General features: G+C 37.4%; 1 pseudogene; it reads right to left on the bottom strand.

Annotated features, from left to right (window-relative positions):
- Nucleotides 1–11,576: 11,576 nt before the first annotated feature.
- On the bottom strand, nt 11,577–13,545 carry LOC101954885 (endoplasmic reticulum chaperone BiP pseudogene; annotated as a pseudogene).
- Between the last annotated feature and the right edge of the window lie 3,895 nt (nt 13,546–17,440).

Genomic DNA, 17,440 nt, shown 5'->3' with positions numbered 1-17,440 from the left:
CAGTATTCAGTCTCATTACTAGGTATTCATGCCATGTAAAACTTTTGCTGATACCATTTTATGGCACTAAGTTAATATTCACTATTATATCAGTAAGCCATGCACATAAGGCAGGAGAATCTAAAATTCAAAACAAGTTTGGGTTACTTGGAGAGGACTCAAAATTTTGAAAAGGGCTGGAATGTGGCTCACTGGTAACATACACCTGAATTCAGTTGCTCATTACAAGAGAGTAGGGAAGAGATGAAGGTTTTCAAATGCTGAGAATTGAAAAAAAAAAAATATATATATATATATATATACACACACACACAGACACACACACATACACACACACGTATATGCTTTCTAGTATATAAAATAAAATATGCACATATATTTTAGCATATATATATACTATATATGTATGTATATTTTACATTTCTAATTTTACTCAATTCTTACAAAACCCCTTTAACAGAAGTAAAAAAACCATTGTTACTCTTCTTGGATTAGGAGATATGTCATAACACATTTTAAATTTTTTAATGTTAAGAAAATTTATTATCGGAAGAGGGGCTTAGAAAAAAAATATTCAGAAAAGACCATGCATCCTATTACGTGAGAGATTGTTGAAGTGCTAGATAGTTTAGGAACTACCTCATAGAAAATAATTAGATCTGGGGCTGGGTTTATGGCTCAGCAGTAGAGCCCTTAACTTGCACATGTAAGGCCCTGGGTTCGATCTTAAGCACCACGTATAAATAAATAAAATAAAATAAAGTTAAAAAAAAAAGAAAAAAAGTAGATCTGACTTTACTGTCACAAGAGCAAAAAATGAGGACCAATAGGAGGGAGCTCCCGGGGAGTAGGTTTGTAGTCAACCTAAAGGAGCACTTCTTAATGCTTTGTACTGAGTCATCATTGAATGGGTTTCTTTGAGAGGATGGTGGAGTCCTAAGCACTGACTGAATGACTGTTTTGGGAACTGTTGAAGAGAGAATCTTTGGAAGTTTTTTTTAAATACTTTTTTTAGTCGTAAATGGACACAATATCTTTTTATGTATTTATTTTTATGTGGTGCCAAAAATCAAACACAGTGCCTCACAAATTTGAGGCAAGTGCTCTATCACTGAGCTACCACCCCATCCTAGTATCTTTACAAGTTTTCTAGGTATTCTGTTCCCTTCTCTCTGCAGTAGATTAAATACCTGTGGAACTCAGAAGTGCTCATATAAGTTTCTCTGACAAATGAGTTGTGAGCAAAAGTGATATCTGACATTTCTGGGCAGAAGGTTTAAGAGAAATGATGCAATTTGCTGTGTCTCTTTTTCTTTACCACAAACAGCTGTCCATGTGTGGCCAACCTTGTCACCAAATGAATATAGTATGGGGCAGAACCTCAGGTGACCTCCACTAGAAATTAGATAAACAGAAACAAACCCTTGGATGTTTTTTGAACCATCAGAATTGGGGGGTTGCATATTAACTGAAGCATAATGGACCCTATCCTGACTGATACAAATTCTTTTTGATTTAGGTGTCCTCTACAATCATTTCTACACCTTAAGTTTTCAGGATATGGTATCATCTGAAGTATTTTTTAGTTGTTTATTTCCTGTATTTTCTTATAATTGAGTTGTAATTGTCAAAGGTTATAGAGTCAAGAAAAAATATCATGAATTGTTGGGTTGTAACTCAGTAGTAGAATGCTTGTGTTGTAAGCATGAAGCCCTGGGTTTTATCCCCAGTACACCTCCCCCACATACACAACACACATGAATCATGGATTGTCAAAGTTACCCTTAAAAATAATGAGAAACACCCAAAAAACCAAAAAGGTAAATGCATATAGCATATGTATATCTCTGTTTGTATTATACATAAATTTACAATGAAGTTGTTGGATCATGTTTTTAAGGATCATATTGCACAATAGTACATATCTTTAAATTCTAGAATTACATTTGTGTAGCAAGATGTGCATGTTTTAATAGTTACCAGGAAACTAAAGACAATGTTACTGAAAAAATTAAAATTGGTGTCTCCCATTTCATGCTGACTGGGGACTTTTGCTCTCTGAGTGGCGTGGTGAGGGAGACCCTGTGCTCTTTTCCCCCACTATAACTCTAAGTGTTATGTTCCCTATGTTACATGTGCCATGCCATGGTGCAATTGTACAATAATTCTTTTCTTCCTTATAGTTTGAGTATTAAGGGCTGGGGTTGTGGCTCAGTGATAGAGCTCTCGTCTAGCACATGTGAGGTCCTGGATTCGATCCTCAGCACCACATAAAATAAAATAAAGATACTCTGTCCATCTAAAACTAAAAAATAAATATTTTAGTAAAACAGTTTGAGTATTAGAAGCTAGCTTAGGACAAGAAGCAAACTTTCATGTGACCGGAGATTAGAGGAGACCAACAAATTTAGAAAATATGTTCTTGTGTTATAACACACTTATTTTTAAAAAATAACAAGTAGCTTAAACAAAATAGAAGTTTATTTCTCTCATATAAAGTCCAAACTGGCATGGTAGATCTGCCTTGTCAAGTTGTCAGGGGCCTGGTCTCTTATTATCTTGTTTTCAGGGTATTGTGCTCATCCACAAGGATTAAGTTGGCTCACTCTACATCCAAATTCTAGCCCCAACCTTTGGGAATGAGGAAAGGGGATAAGGAGGTCTCTTCTGCTCAGAGTCCATTGACCAGAACATAAGCAGAATATCATATTCAATTGTCTGGAAGGATAAAAAATGTAATCATTGCTGTGTTCCATATACCTAGAAAATAAATCTAATTATAATAAATGGAGGGAACAGCAGATATCTGAGACAATTAGCTTCTGTACACCTCTTTTTTAGAAATGAGAAAGCTGATACTCAGAAAATTATTTGTTCAAGGCTGCACATAACTAAGATATTTGAAAAACTGGCCCATAAAGAGGACATAGAATTATGCTGGGTACATCAGAAGACAGAACCAGAACTGGTAGGGAGACATTAAAGTTAATGTTTCTATACAGTTAATATTAGAACAAATAATTTTCGACATTTAGAAGAGTAAATAATGAATAAGCTACCTCAGTGTTACTACCAATTGAATGGCCTTGTGCATTTGTCAGGGACATCATTCTTACTTAGGAACCATACCTGTAATCCCAGCACATTGGCTGAGGCAGGAGGATTGCAAGTTTGAGGCCAGCCTCAGCAACTCAGACTCTCAGTAACTTAGCAAGATCCTATCTTAAAATTGAGAGATAGAGAGAGAGAGAGAGAGAGAGAGAGAGAGAGAGAGAGAGAGAGAGAGAGAGAACATTCTTCATTAGGAAGATGGGTCACTTAGGTGACTCTTAAGGTCTGTTCTAATTCCAAGAGTCTGTTTTTGAGCTTTCAGTTTTGTCTCCTAATACCAGTGTTCCTAAACCTTTTTTTTTTTTAGCCAGGATGAGTCAGCTTATATTAGCCAAATACGTATGTGTTTGTTTCCTTGGTAACCTATCCTTTCCCTACCTCTCCTTCAAGCTTCTTTTAGTTGATTCACATTCCAACCTTTCTTCATGATCTAAATATAACTTAATGTCTCATCAGTTTGATTGCCATACCTGTCCCAACCTACAGCCTACCCACTTGTTTCTCTCCAACCCTTGGTGTACATACTAAATATGTTGATAATATGTTGATTATTTGTTTAATGAATGAAGAACCTCCCTCACCATCCTACTTTGACTTCTCACTCAGTTGTTATATTTCTTGTTCCTACCAGTCCCTTCACATCAAATTTGTTCTTCAAATTACCTTTATGGATAATTACAATGCCATGTAAAAATTGCAGTAATACAAATAAGGAGAAGGAGGAGGAGGAGGAGGAGGAGGAGGAGGAGGAGGAGGAGGAGGAGAAGGAGGAGAAGGAGGAGAAGGAGGAGGAGGAGGGGGAGGAGGAAGAGGAGGGGGAGGAGGAAGAGGAGGAAAGTAAAAAGTATTTAAGTGCTTTTTTTTCTTTTTTCATTGAGGGAAGTTAGGAGACATGGAAGAGATTTCTTTAGCAAAGCTTTTTTTAGTTTGTTTTTTAAGTCTAACTGGAGGAGAAAATGGAGTGGCACAAGGAACAGCATACACAGCAGCCTGAGCAACATGGTGTGTTGAGGGCACAGTGAGGATACTGGTATTTTATGCTACCACAGAAAGATAGTGAGAGGAAGTGGTTATTTCAAGGAGTACAGACAAAAACAATCTGTGAAGTGAACAGAGTTCCTACATCCTGGGAGCTAATCTTTACACCTCACATATCAGATAGTGCACTAATCTCTAGGGTACATAAACAACTCAAAAAGCTAAATACAGAAAAAACAAATAACCCAATCAACAATTGGGCTAAAGTTCTGAACAGACACTTCTCAGAAGAGGATATACAGTCAATCAATAAATATAAGAAAAAATGCTCATCATCTCTAGCAATCAGAGAAATGCAAATCAAAAACACTCTAAGATATCATCTCACTCCAGTCAGAGTGGCAACTATTATGAAGACAAACAATAATAAGTGTTGGTGAGGATGTGGGGAAAAAGGTACACTCATACATTGCTGGTGGGACTGCAAATTGGTGAAGCCAATATAAAAAACAGTATGGAGGTATGGAACCACCATTTGACCCAGCTATTCTCCTCCTCGGACTATATCCAAAGGAGTTAAAAACAGCATACCACAGAGACACAGCCACATCAATGTTTATAGCACCAAAATTCACAATAGATAAAGGAGGGGAAGGCAGGGATGTGGGGATAGGAAAGATAGGAGAATGAAATAGAAGTGAGAGAACCTGATGTCCTTCAGTGGATGAATGGATATAAAAATGTGGCATATATACACAATGGAATTTTACTCAGCATTAAAAAAGAACAATTCTAAGGCATTTGCATGTAAATGGATGGCGCTGGAGAAAATAATGCTAAGTGAAGTTAGTCAATACCCCCCAAAACAAATACTGAATGTTTTCTCTGATATAAGAAAGTTGACTCATGGTGGGGTTGGGAGGAAGAGAAAAGGAGAAATAGGGTAGAGGGGTGGGAGAGAAATGGAGGGGGCAGGGGATTAGCAAGGATGGTGAAATGTAATTTATTAAGACTTGAATTGGGTGTCAACATACTTTATATACAAACACAAATACAAAAATTGTGGTATATATGTGTATTAAAAAAATAACATTACCTTAGGTAGAGAAAAGTGAAAGGAGGGGAAGGCAGTGGATATGAGGATAAGAAAGATAGTAGAATGAAGCAGAAATTATTACTTTATATATATATGTGACTGTATGACCAATGTGATTCTAAAATATGTACACTCAAAAAAAGAGAAATTGTATCCCATCTACGTATGATATATCAAAGTATAGAGGTGCATTCTACTGTCATGTGTAAGTAATTAAAACAAATTAAAAGTTAAGAAAACGAGAGACTTGTGGCTTTGACCAATAGCGTTGCCAGCTGCATCTCCCAAAAGAGCAAGAGTGCATGGCTCTCGGAAAACTCCCTCTGCTGAGAAGCCTTGCTTACATTCAGTCTGGTCCTCACAACTAACCTATTACACTGTTACCAAGAAAGCCTAATGTGTGCATAGGAGTGGGTATGTCATGAGGAATAGAACATTCAGACATTTAGATTGTATACTGCTTCCATTCTGCATTCTTCTTGCACACTACCCTAGTGTGTAATTTTGCAATGAATTTCCTCTTGTATTTTACTGAACATTTTTTGTTGAGGGCCACAGCCCAGTTGGGATGACACATGGCATTTTGCTGGAAGGCAGTCATTCAGAGGTGAATCCAGCGAGCCATTGAGATGATGATGGTTATGCTAAGTTGTGTATTCAATTGTATACAGACCTTAACTGTCCGGCAATAGGGCTGCTCTTGCTTCCTATGGCACCCTCTACTTTGGAGTTCCCATGGAGTTCTCACCATCTGAAAGAGTGGGGGCAGCGCCAGGTAGAGAGCTGAGAGAGTTCCTTGTGTGTGCGTGGAGTGCTCGTAGAATTGGGGCAATAAAGTTTCCTATTTGAAGATACAAGTGCTTTGTGGCGGCTTGGTGATTTGTGCCCAGCCAGACTGTGGCATTTTTTAAATTCTTCAAAAACTCTGTGATTCTAGAATGCTGAGTTGTTTTGTGAGACTCTGTGTTTTCATGCAAAATGAGATGTCTAATTGATAGGAGGTTGCTGTTACATCAAAGTAATTTTGTACTTAATGTAATTTCCACGTCTGCACCTGCATTATACTATTTTAATAAGAACAACTTTATAATGACATTTGCTTAATTTATAATGATAATAATAATAATAGCTTAATAGTTAATTTATAGGCCAGACCCACTCCAGGTTACTCTTTAGATTTCATGGTGTTTTAGCCTTCAAAATACTTGGGTGGGGGGAGGATGTACTGGGGATTGAATTTAGGGGCACTCTACCATGGAGCCACATCCCCAGCCCTATTTTGTATTTTATTTCAGAGACACGCTCGCACTAAATTGTTTAGTTCCTGCTTTTGCTGTGGCTAGCTTTCAACTAATGATCCTCCTGTCTCTGCCTCCTGAGCTGCAGGCATTACGTGTGTGCACAACCTCACCTGGCTACCTTAAAAATTCTTTTAAAAATTACCTAGACAAAGAATGAAAAAATTCCCCACACAAAGACACTTCACCAGGAGAATTCCAATTTTATTGTAAAAGCTATGTTTTTATAGAGAATTAAGGGGCGAGGGTAGGGCTTAGATAAATGGCAGGCCACTGGTTTATTGGCAAGTTCTTCCAGATATCAGCTCCAGAGCCCAGGAATTAGTTCTCATTGGGGCTAAGGTTCCCCGCCAGCGAGATTTGAAATTGGCACCAGCGGGAGAGTTCACAAGGGTGGAAACTTTTCGAGCCACTGCAGAGAAGAAGAAGGTAGGAAGAAGAAGTCCTTAGGCGCCATATTGTTTTTTTTTTCCTCTGGGATACGGCTGCCGTTTATTCTTTTCCCAACAAGTATTATATTGACAAATGTAGTATATGCCTTTATATATTTATGTTCTTTTGAATATCCCCTAATGAAATTTTATAATTTGTCTATAGAAGTCTTAAGTCTATTATTTGATTATTTAGGCAATTTCAGTTTTTAATACTATTGTAAATAGTACATCCTGTTCAATCACAATTTTTAATCATTTGCCACTGAAATATAAAACTTTAATTTTACTTTTATACCTCAAGCTTTTATTCAGGAACCTTGAAAATTTCTATAGGCATTTCCAATAATCTTTCTGAAGATTACTTTTTTTTTTCAAAATATAAATAGTTTGGGTTGGGGATGTGGCTCACGTGGTAGTGCGCTCACCTGGCATGCGGGAGGCACTGGTTTCGATTCTCAGTACCACATTAAAAAATAAAATAAAGATATTGGGTTTATCTAAAATTTAAAAAATAAAATAATAATATTAAAAAATAGACATCATTTGAAAATAATTCAAGTAAGCTTTCTATATTTTAGTATTCCATTCTTCTACTTTCTTCTATTCTCACTATATTTAACTCATGAGGATCTCCAATACAAATTTGATTAAACATGGTGATAGTGGGTATGATTATTCTGATTTTAAAGTAAGAATTTCTAGGGAGGAGAGATGCTAGCAAGAAGTCTTACTAGAAGCCCTACCATCCTTTCTCCCACAAAGACAACTCCCAAAATAAGCAATGCATTTTGGTGAGGGTAAGTAAAGAGATCCTCAGAGCATATCTAAGGATCAGCAGAAGCCAGATAGAGCATGGGAACCTGAGATGTCCACACAGAGTATAGGACACACTTAATGTCTGACATGCCATCAATAGCCAGGAGCAGCTCAAAACAAGGGAGCCTACTCCCTGTGTGGACTAATCAAGCAAGGGGACCCCAGCAGCATCCACCCAAACCTTAGACACCTTCCATACTCACTACTAGGACTCTTGTATTCTCATGCCACTCAGCTTCCCTGAGGGGACTGCCTGGAGTCCACACATCTGAGCTCCCAGAAGAAAAAAAGGTGAATGTGTACCCGACTCTTGTGGCCAGCACAACTATTAGACCATGGCACCTGGGGACTGAAAATACTGCTGGATTGTGTCTTGCTTAGGTGACAAACAGCCATGGCATCCAACCTTCCCTGAGACTTAGGCACTGCTAAACCACCCACACTTGGTGTCCTGCCACTCCTGAGCTCAGCCCCTGTCATAGCCTACCTCATTGGGACAGGCTGCAGTGAAGCCATACATCAGTGCTCCCAGTCTCTGATGCACCGTGCACCTCAGAGCCTGGGCTGGGACTGTGTGCTTCCTCCTGGAAGAGACATCTGAGTGCCCACAGCAGTCATAATCAACATCTGACTAAAGTTTCACATCACTTCTTGGGACCTAGCTGAGCAGCCAGACTTGCAAGGGCTGAGATGAATGTAGTGCTATGGGTTCAGAAAACAGAGCATTGGCTGAGCTGCATCCTCACCCTACAGGTCAGAAAACCCTAAAATTCCGGGTAAGAGCCAGGACCCTGCAATGCTGGAACTGTGTGAGCTTCCTAGACCTTCCAGACCTAGAACTTGATAGGCCTCTGTGGGGGGCTGTTGCTCTGAGTGACCAGCATTTTCCTTCCCTGATTGGTTGCAGCTCTGTCAGTCACTTCCAGTGATTTTGCCACATTCTAAGTTGCCCTAGATTGCTGCCCTGATCCTGGAAGTAGCAGAATGTGTCTTCATGCTCAGGCATGCCTTCCTATAACCCCAGGGGTCGAATTACCTTACCTGTCCTTGTAACCCTGCCCCTCTTGACCTTTTTTGAATGAAATTTTCTAAAGAATGAGGGTCTCCCCAGTAAAAGTCCACTTTTGGACATGTTCACTCTCACCAGCCCCTTGTGACATTCCTTTCTCTCCCGTTTGGGGAGCTTGAGGAAGAGGAGCTGTCCTGGCTTTTTTATTTGGTATCCTAGGAAATTCACTCAACCTTTAGTTTGGCTACCTGTTCTGTTGGGGGCAGCAGGCCTCCCAAGATTCTGCAGTCCTGGAACTGGATAATAATCCTAGACCCTACAATGAAGTGATCTCCCAGAACCCTGCAGTTCTGGAACTGACTGAGTTATCTGGACCTCCCCCCATTCCTGGAACTGGGTGACCCACAAGCTGCTTAGCTGCTGAGCCACTCTGCTCCCTGGAGAGGAGTCATTATATTTTTTTCCCCTTCCCTATGAAGTGCAGCACTATGAGAGTCCATCCTTGAACTGACTGAGTTTACTCCCTGGCTAGGTGTGAGGTACTCAGACACTTTTAATGTGGCAGAGCTCTCCCCACCCTTCTTGAGTTTGAGAGCTTTTCTATGTGGAGATGTGGAGGCACGTCTCACCACTGCCCCAAAGATCCAATCATTGTGCCTGACCTTGCCACATTGCCCCCACTTCACCTTCATTGAATTAAATTTTCCCCAGAATTTTTTGTTTCCCAATAAAAGCCCTCTTTCTAGTGTGCGCTCTCTCTCTCTCTCTCTCTCTCTCTCTCTCTCTCTCTCTCTCTCTCTCCTCCCCTTCAGTAAAACCTCACTGCCCCCCTAGGGATCTTGAGGCTGAGGGTTCAAGGAGCCATCCCAGAGCTGGTTTAAAGGTAAAATGGTGTCTGCGTCTTTAATTTAAGCTCCCTGAGGATTTTCCAACATGACCAAACTGTTCACACCACCTGTGCTGCCTGTGGACTAAATAGCACCACAAACTCTTCTTTCAATAACAAAATGAGGAAGGGCCAAGTCTTATGTAAATCAATTAGGAGTTCCTTTGAGTTTGTTGAGATGAAAAGTGCTTAGAACAGTACCAGACCTAATAAATTCTCAGTACACTTCACCATCACCTGGTTAAGATCAACCTTTCTTACTCTCAAAATGAACTTAAATACATTATTGTTCCATTCTAATGACATATATGTTTTCACTGGTTGATAGTCCAGGTAGAAAAAGTATGTAAAGTGATTTATAATCAAAACATTTCAAACAAAACGGCTTTTTTGGGGGGGTAATGGAAATTGAACTAAGGGACACTCAACCATTGAGCCAAATCCCCAGTCTTATTCTGAATTTCATTTAAAGACAGGATTGCTAACAGTTTCGCTATTGCTAAGGCTGGCTTTCTACTTGAGATTTACATGTCTCAGTATCCCAAGATACTAGAATTACAGGAATACATCCAAAAGAATATTTTTAACCAAACCCTCAAAATGTCAAGAGAAAATGCATTGAAATTAAAAATATCTTAAGCACGCATTTATTAAGACCATTATAAAAAATACAAAAAAGGTTAAAATTGAAATAAATGTATTAAAACCATGTAAAGTCAAATAAGACATAATTTATCTATATAATTTAAACTATAATATTATGTAAATATATTGCATAGTATATAATACATATATAATATAAATTAAAAACAATATATTTATATAACATTCTAATTTATATTATATATAATATATTTATTTTATCATATATACATATATAAAAATATATAAATTATATATATAAATTTTATGTCTATTAATATATATATATTATATATTCATATTATATATTCATAATCATATAGTATATATAATTCATATAATATATTTACATAACATATTTATACATTTATACACAAATTATATATATTTATGTATAATTATATAAGCATATATATTATATAAATTATATATAACATATCAAAATATTTATGATTTATATGTACTTAAATAAATTAAATATAATATATGAAATACATATATATTATATACACATATAATAGGATAATATATATAAAATAAATGTATAAATATTATTTTATTATATATAACATTTATTATATATCATATAATATATTTAGATTAATATTAATTTATATTATATTACATATTATTGTAAGGTAATTATATAATACTATAATTTCTATAATTAATAAGATAATAATACAATTATTGTATTAGTATAATTTATATTAACACAATATATAAAACATATGGATAATATTATAATTATATATAAACAACTTATAATATATTATATAGTTATATGTAAATCTATAATGTTTTGTATATAATATATAATACATAATATATAATATATAAACATATTATCATTTAAATTATATAGTTTTGTTATTTGGCTTTAGATGTTTTAATGCTTCTGATACTGTTTTATCCCTTAGCTTTATATGTACAAATTTTTATTTTATGACAGTTCCAAATTTTTAGTATTTTTTTTAAATAACAAACATTTATTGGTCTTACTTATGGTAGAAAAAAAGTTCCTACACCAGATGTGCATGACGCAATCATTAAATTGAACATTTCTGAGGTGAACACATATTCTGACCTATATTTTTATATTTAGTTTTTAAAGATAGAAAATTCCTCCTCTCTCTCTTCCCCAAAACATGTGAGCAACTGCTAATGCAAAGCAGTATACAGCCACTTGGGCTATAGCATTTTCAACTCCAATCTTTGGTGAAGATTCCAATTACATTCAAGACTTAAGTTCTCTCAGTTTTCTCCTAATGAAAGTTCTGAGTCCAGTATTTACAATATTACAGCACTAGCAGATCAGTGTCTTCAACTCATCTCTTTCTGCTCTATTCTCTTCACCAGTTGGGGGAGGGCCTACACTTCCATAGAATTTGCTGCTAATTGGATGAACAATTTCTTCTAGTTTTTTCTTTTTAGTTTTGAAGTCTTCAATGTCAGCTTCTTGGTGGCTTTCCAGCCATTCAATCTTTTCCTCTACATCTTTTTCAATAGTCCCCTTATCTTCAGTGGAAAGTTTGCCTCTCAACTTTTCTTTATCTTCAATCTGATACTTTAGAGAGTAGGCATAGCTTTTCAACTCATTCCTACTATCAGTGAGCTCCTTGAGACTTTTGTCTCCCTCAGCAAACTTCTCAACATCATTAACTATCTTTTTAATTTCTTCAAGTGTCAGGAAATTTTGATCATTGGTAATTGTAATGTTATTTTTGTTCTCTGTACCTTTGTCTTTAGCTATCACCCAAAGAATAGCATTGACATGTATCTCAAAAGTGACTTCAATCTGGGGGACCCCACAGAAGGAATTCCAGTGAGATCAAATGTACCCGGAAGGTGGTTGTCCTTTTTCAGGGGTCCTTTACCTTCATAGACCTTGATTGGAATGGTAGGTTGCTTATCAGAAGCTGTAGAAATATCTGAGACTACTTGGTGGGTACCACAGTGTTCCTTGGTATCACTTTGGTCATAACACCTTCCACAGTTTCAATACCAAATGTCAGGGGACATACATCAAGCAGAGCAAGGTCATCTGTATCTTGATCATCAGAGAGTACACCAGCCTGGACAGTGTCACCATATGCAACAGCCTCATCTGGGTTTATGCCACAGAATGGCTCCTTGCCATTGAAGAACTCTTTAACAAGTTGCTGAATCTTTGGAATTTGACTAGAGACACCAACAAGAACAATCTTATCAATATTAGACTTCTACAAGTCAGAATCCTCCAGTACTTTCTGAACAGGCTTCATGGTAGACCAGAACAGGACCATGTTTTTTCTTCAAATTTTGCCTGAGTCAGGATTTCAGAAAAGTCTTCTCCTTCATAGAAGAACTCAATTCTAATTCTTGCTTAATGTTGGGCAGACAGGGCCCACTTGGCCTTTTCTAATTCATGCTGGAGTTTCTGCACAGCTCTGTTTTCTTTCCTACCATATTTGCCAGTCTTCTTCTTGTACAGCCTGATGAAATGTTCTATAACACGCTAGTCAAAGTCTTCTTCACCTCGATGAGTATCTCTATTGGTGGCCATGACTTTGAAGACATCAAATTGTCAATGGGGAGAATAGACACATGGAAAGTTCCACCACTCAGATCAAACACCAGGATGTTCTTCTATTCCTCCCTCTGATCCAGGCAATAAGCAATAGCAGCTGCTGTAGGCTCATTGATGATCTTCATAACATTCAGGCAAGCAATAGTTCCAGCATCTTTGGTTGCTTGCCACTGGCATCATTAAAATAGACTGGTTTAGTAACAATTGCATGGGTAACCTTCTTCACAAATAAGCCTCCGCAGTCTCTTTCATTTTAGTGAGAATCATAGCAGAGATTTCTTCTGGAGCAAATGTTTTAGTTTGCCCACTTCCAATATCAACCTGAATGTATGGTTTATGTTTTTCTTATAACTCTTTGAAAGGCAAGAACTTAATGTCTTGCTGCAAAGAAGGGTCATTCCCATTGCTGCCAATGAGCTGCTGGGCATGGAAGACCATGTTCTCAGGATTGGAGGTGAGCTGGTTCTTGATTGTATCGCTGATTATCAGACATTCTTCTTCAGGGGTGAAGGGCACATTAGACAGCCTGATGCGGTTGCCGTGATCATTTGAGGTGATCTCCAGTGGCCATTCTTGAATACCTCGATGCAGGAGTAAGTATTCCCCAGGTCTATGCCCAGCACGGTACCCACGTCGTTTTTGTCATAATCCTCGGCCGTGCTGCACAGAGCAGCAGTAGAACCACGGCCACCAGAGAAAGCTTCATCTTGCCCTAGCTGTTGGCCACTTGCTCTCCTCAGCAGACAGCCAGAAGTCCCAGGCAATGCAGCAACAGGCTGCAGCTGAGAGGAGTGAGGGTATAGGTCTCTCACACTCGAGATGCCTCAACTTTGTCAGTCTGTGTTGTCTTTGCCAATGTCTCAAACTTTTTAGTATTTAAGTGCATTTTCTTTCTACAATGATATTAATTACCATAAGTAAAAATTGACAAGTAGAATGCTAGTAAACACAGATTTGCAAGCTTTTAGGCCACTATGTAAATATTGAAAAGTTAAGTGAATTGCCAATGCTTCCATACATGCTATAACAACACAAGTGGTCAAAGATGCACTAGACCATTATGTGGAAGAAAATATATTCATACCCAATCAAGATTTTTCAGGCACTTTCATTCAGAGGCATTTTATGAATCAGCACCAGGTTTTCTCCAAAATAAAGCTCATTTTCCCCTACTGCCCCTATTTGTTGAAAGCAATATTATATATTAAAGATGCATTTACATGAATCATTTTATAGAGAAAATTATTTTAAATTTAAAATTATAATAATTATTTTATGCATAACCTCAAAACCACAGAATTTAAAGACAATACCAGTGAGGCACTATCATTCTATATGACTAAAACACTACCATTCTATATTACTAGCAAACAAAATTCAAGGCAAAAAGGCAAAATATACACTTTGGCAATCCTATACAAAAGGGGTTCTTTCACTGCATTCTGTCATAAAATAAACACAGTACATAAAAATGAAACAAGAAAAAAAAGTGAATTTTGTCAGCCCTACACAAACTGTGGCATTTCAAATTCAAGGTCTTGACTCTCTTCCACTTGTTTTAGTCTGAGTCCCTGGCACATTGTTTTCATTTCAGGCAGGCCGAGCTCCTCAGAGTTCTCTTTAGGCTCAGCAGCTGGCTTCAAAGCATAAGCTGATGTGCTGTCTGCCTCTGGAACATCTTTCTCCACATGACTCAGGGGAGTAAGAGCTGTACTAGGAGGCACTCCTGCTGAAGGTGAAGCTGTTCTCTCCTCAGTCCCCCTGACTTTGCTGGTCAGAGTAGGTGGTTTGTTGTCCCGACTTCAGTTTGCAGTATTCTGGGTGCTCTTGCCGGGAAAAAACGGTGAGAATGAGAGGACAGTCTCACTGATATTTCTCTTGCTGAACTGGCTGGCATGTTGGGCTGTGTGTCATCATTGAAATGGTCAACACTAACTTTGATGCTCATTTTCACATTTTCCTGGAGTACACTTGGCACAATCACTGCACTCATGCCAGTTAAGTTCTTTGGTTCACATTGTTGTCGCTGATTTTTTTGTAGAATCTGCTGATCAAAACCATTAAATTGGGAGCCACCAGAAGTAGGGGTATCTTTTCTATTAAGTCCTTCAAAGGTAAGATTTTGGCAAAACTTGTTTGAATTTACATTTCCCATGTTTCTGCTGTTTTTCTCATTAGGAGAGCTTGCAAGATGGAACCTATCTATAGGCAAACAGAAAGATCTGATCTTGGTGCTTGGCATAGGCCTCTTTATATCATTTGTTGTCACATCAGATTTCAGACTAAGTGGTTTCGGGGTTTTAGATGTATTGTTCATCCTTTGTGATGGTGATTTAAGTTCCTTGTGATCTGAAAAAGAAGAGATTTTTTTTAACTTCATGGAGCTTGGTTAATAAGGAAGTGTGGTTATTTATTGATGGGCATTCTCTCAAAAAACAGAGTCTTACATATTTTTCCAACATTATTTTCTCAGTTATCTATGAAGAGGAATTAAAAATCAATACAATATTAAAGGCACATTTTTAATTAAAGAATTACTTTTAAAAATTTATCTTAATAAAACTAATAGTCACAAATCACATGAATTTTTTTTAAAAAACACTTCCTATAATAACTGTTTTAATATACTACCCATGAATGAATATATTCTGGGTTAAGACATTCCTGATTTCAACAGGGAGACAATGGAAACTCTAGAACAGTAACACTATTCTGTACACCGAGAAATGCCATGTCCTGAATCCCAAGGACTTTGCCTGTCACTTAATATGCTTTCAAGCTACATTCTGTCCATACTGAGGGCAACACACCAGAGAGGACTTGGATGCTTTCCCAGCTGATCCACTAATACATGGCAACATTCTCTGAACAAAGGAAGATTTAAGAGCTGTCAAAATTGACATTGTGCTACTGGTCCTGAAGACTCCAGATTTACCTCCTTCTCTTTCTTTTCTAGTCTGGTCCCAATGTCCCTGTTTTATCCCCTAGAACCCTAGCATCTCACACTCTGTCTTTGCTGCATATACCCCAGAAGCTCCTTTTGCTAAAAAAGTGCATCCCTCTGGCCATGATCCTCATTTCACTGCTGTGAAACATCAGAAAACTGTGTGCCTTGCCACGGGTCTGATGGCTTTTCAACAGCCCTGTTCATAGCCTACAGTCCTCAGTCTTGTCACCTGGTTCTTCTCCCATATCATTGAGTGGTGGTTTACAGACAGGTGCACATAAGCATCACTTGCAGGTCATCATCTCATCTGACCTCCTTCTTCACCTGAGGCTTCTGGCCTTTCTTCCCTGGTTCCCAGGCAGTACTCATGTGATTTGCTGTCCTGGTCCCTTCTCCACATTGATAGAAGGAAGCTGAGCCATTGTGGTTGGATGGCAACCACTAGAAAATATTTACAGTCCTGCAGAACTTCTAGCACCACTTCTAGCTGCCTGGGTGCTGTCTCAGCCCCTGCTCCAGTTCTGTCCTGGGAAAGCCTAGTGTACTAGCCCTACCTGCCTTTCTCTGTCAAGACAAACTCCTATGTCGAGATATGTTGGCATGTGGTGTTAACGATCTTATAAAGAAAAGGCTCAGAATTACCTGGTATGTAATGAAAACTTCAAATATATTAAAACTATTTATTGTTATTACTATAACTACCTGGGAATCCAATTTCATTGGACAGTGAAACAAGATTTCATTTAGGAATGATAAAGGATGAGGTTAAAATCCTGAATCTATAATAATTAGAGAAATGACACATGGAATTATTTACCTTCCTCAGACTGTTAGCTATGGCTTAAATGAGTCCAAGGTTCATAGCACAGAAGTGCTAATAAGATCAAATCAGATAAATTGAATCAGTGAGTCCAGTGCTTTTCTTTTCAGAGAGGTAATGGACTGTCTTTGTTTTCAGACTTTCTCAGGGTACACTCATTGTTATTTTATTAATTTTATATATCAATTTTAACATTTATGGCTATATATTAAAAAATTCAGATTTAGCTCTACTAAAGCAGTAATGAATGAAAGTTTTTCAACACCCTTATGAGAAAACATTCACTGAAATAAAATGGTCAAAAAACAGTGAACAAAAAGACTGGAGCCAAGAAAATGGAAGATATGTGTGCTTAATGTGCTGAAGTTAGGATACAGGTAAAGGAACATCAATAAATTTTAGTCTATTTTTTTGAGTTTCAGGAGTCCAGTTTTTTTTTCTGCTTTGATTTTAATTGATGACAAAGAAGTAAAGGTGAAAACAAATTTCAGAAAGAGAACTAAAATAATTTATGAATTTCAATATATCTTTTTACAAGAAAAAAACAAAGCATTTTAATGACATTCATTAAACTTTCTGAATGGCTAGAAAAGTTAACTAATAAAACCTTTAAGTTTGAACTTACCTCAATTTAAAACACCTTGTTATTTTTAAAGGATGAGTATTATAGATGGACACAATATTTTTATCTTTATTCATTTGTTTTATATGGTACTGAGGATCCAACTCATGGCCTCAGAGATGCCAAGGCAAGCATTTTACCACTGAGCTAATAGCCCAGGCCTCACCTTGGTTTTTAATCATGACTTCTTGACAAGGTTTGAAATAATCAAA

The sequence above is a fragment of the Ictidomys tridecemlineatus genome, chromosome 11 (assembly GCF_052094955.1).
Source record: "Ictidomys tridecemlineatus isolate mIctTri1 chromosome 11, mIctTri1.hap1, whole genome shotgun sequence".
Classification (NCBI taxonomy): Eukaryota; Metazoa; Chordata; class Mammalia; order Rodentia; family Sciuridae; genus Ictidomys; species Ictidomys tridecemlineatus.
The sequence above is the reverse complement of the archived record's forward strand: the minus strand, read 5'-3'. Positions and strand labels throughout refer to the sequence as shown.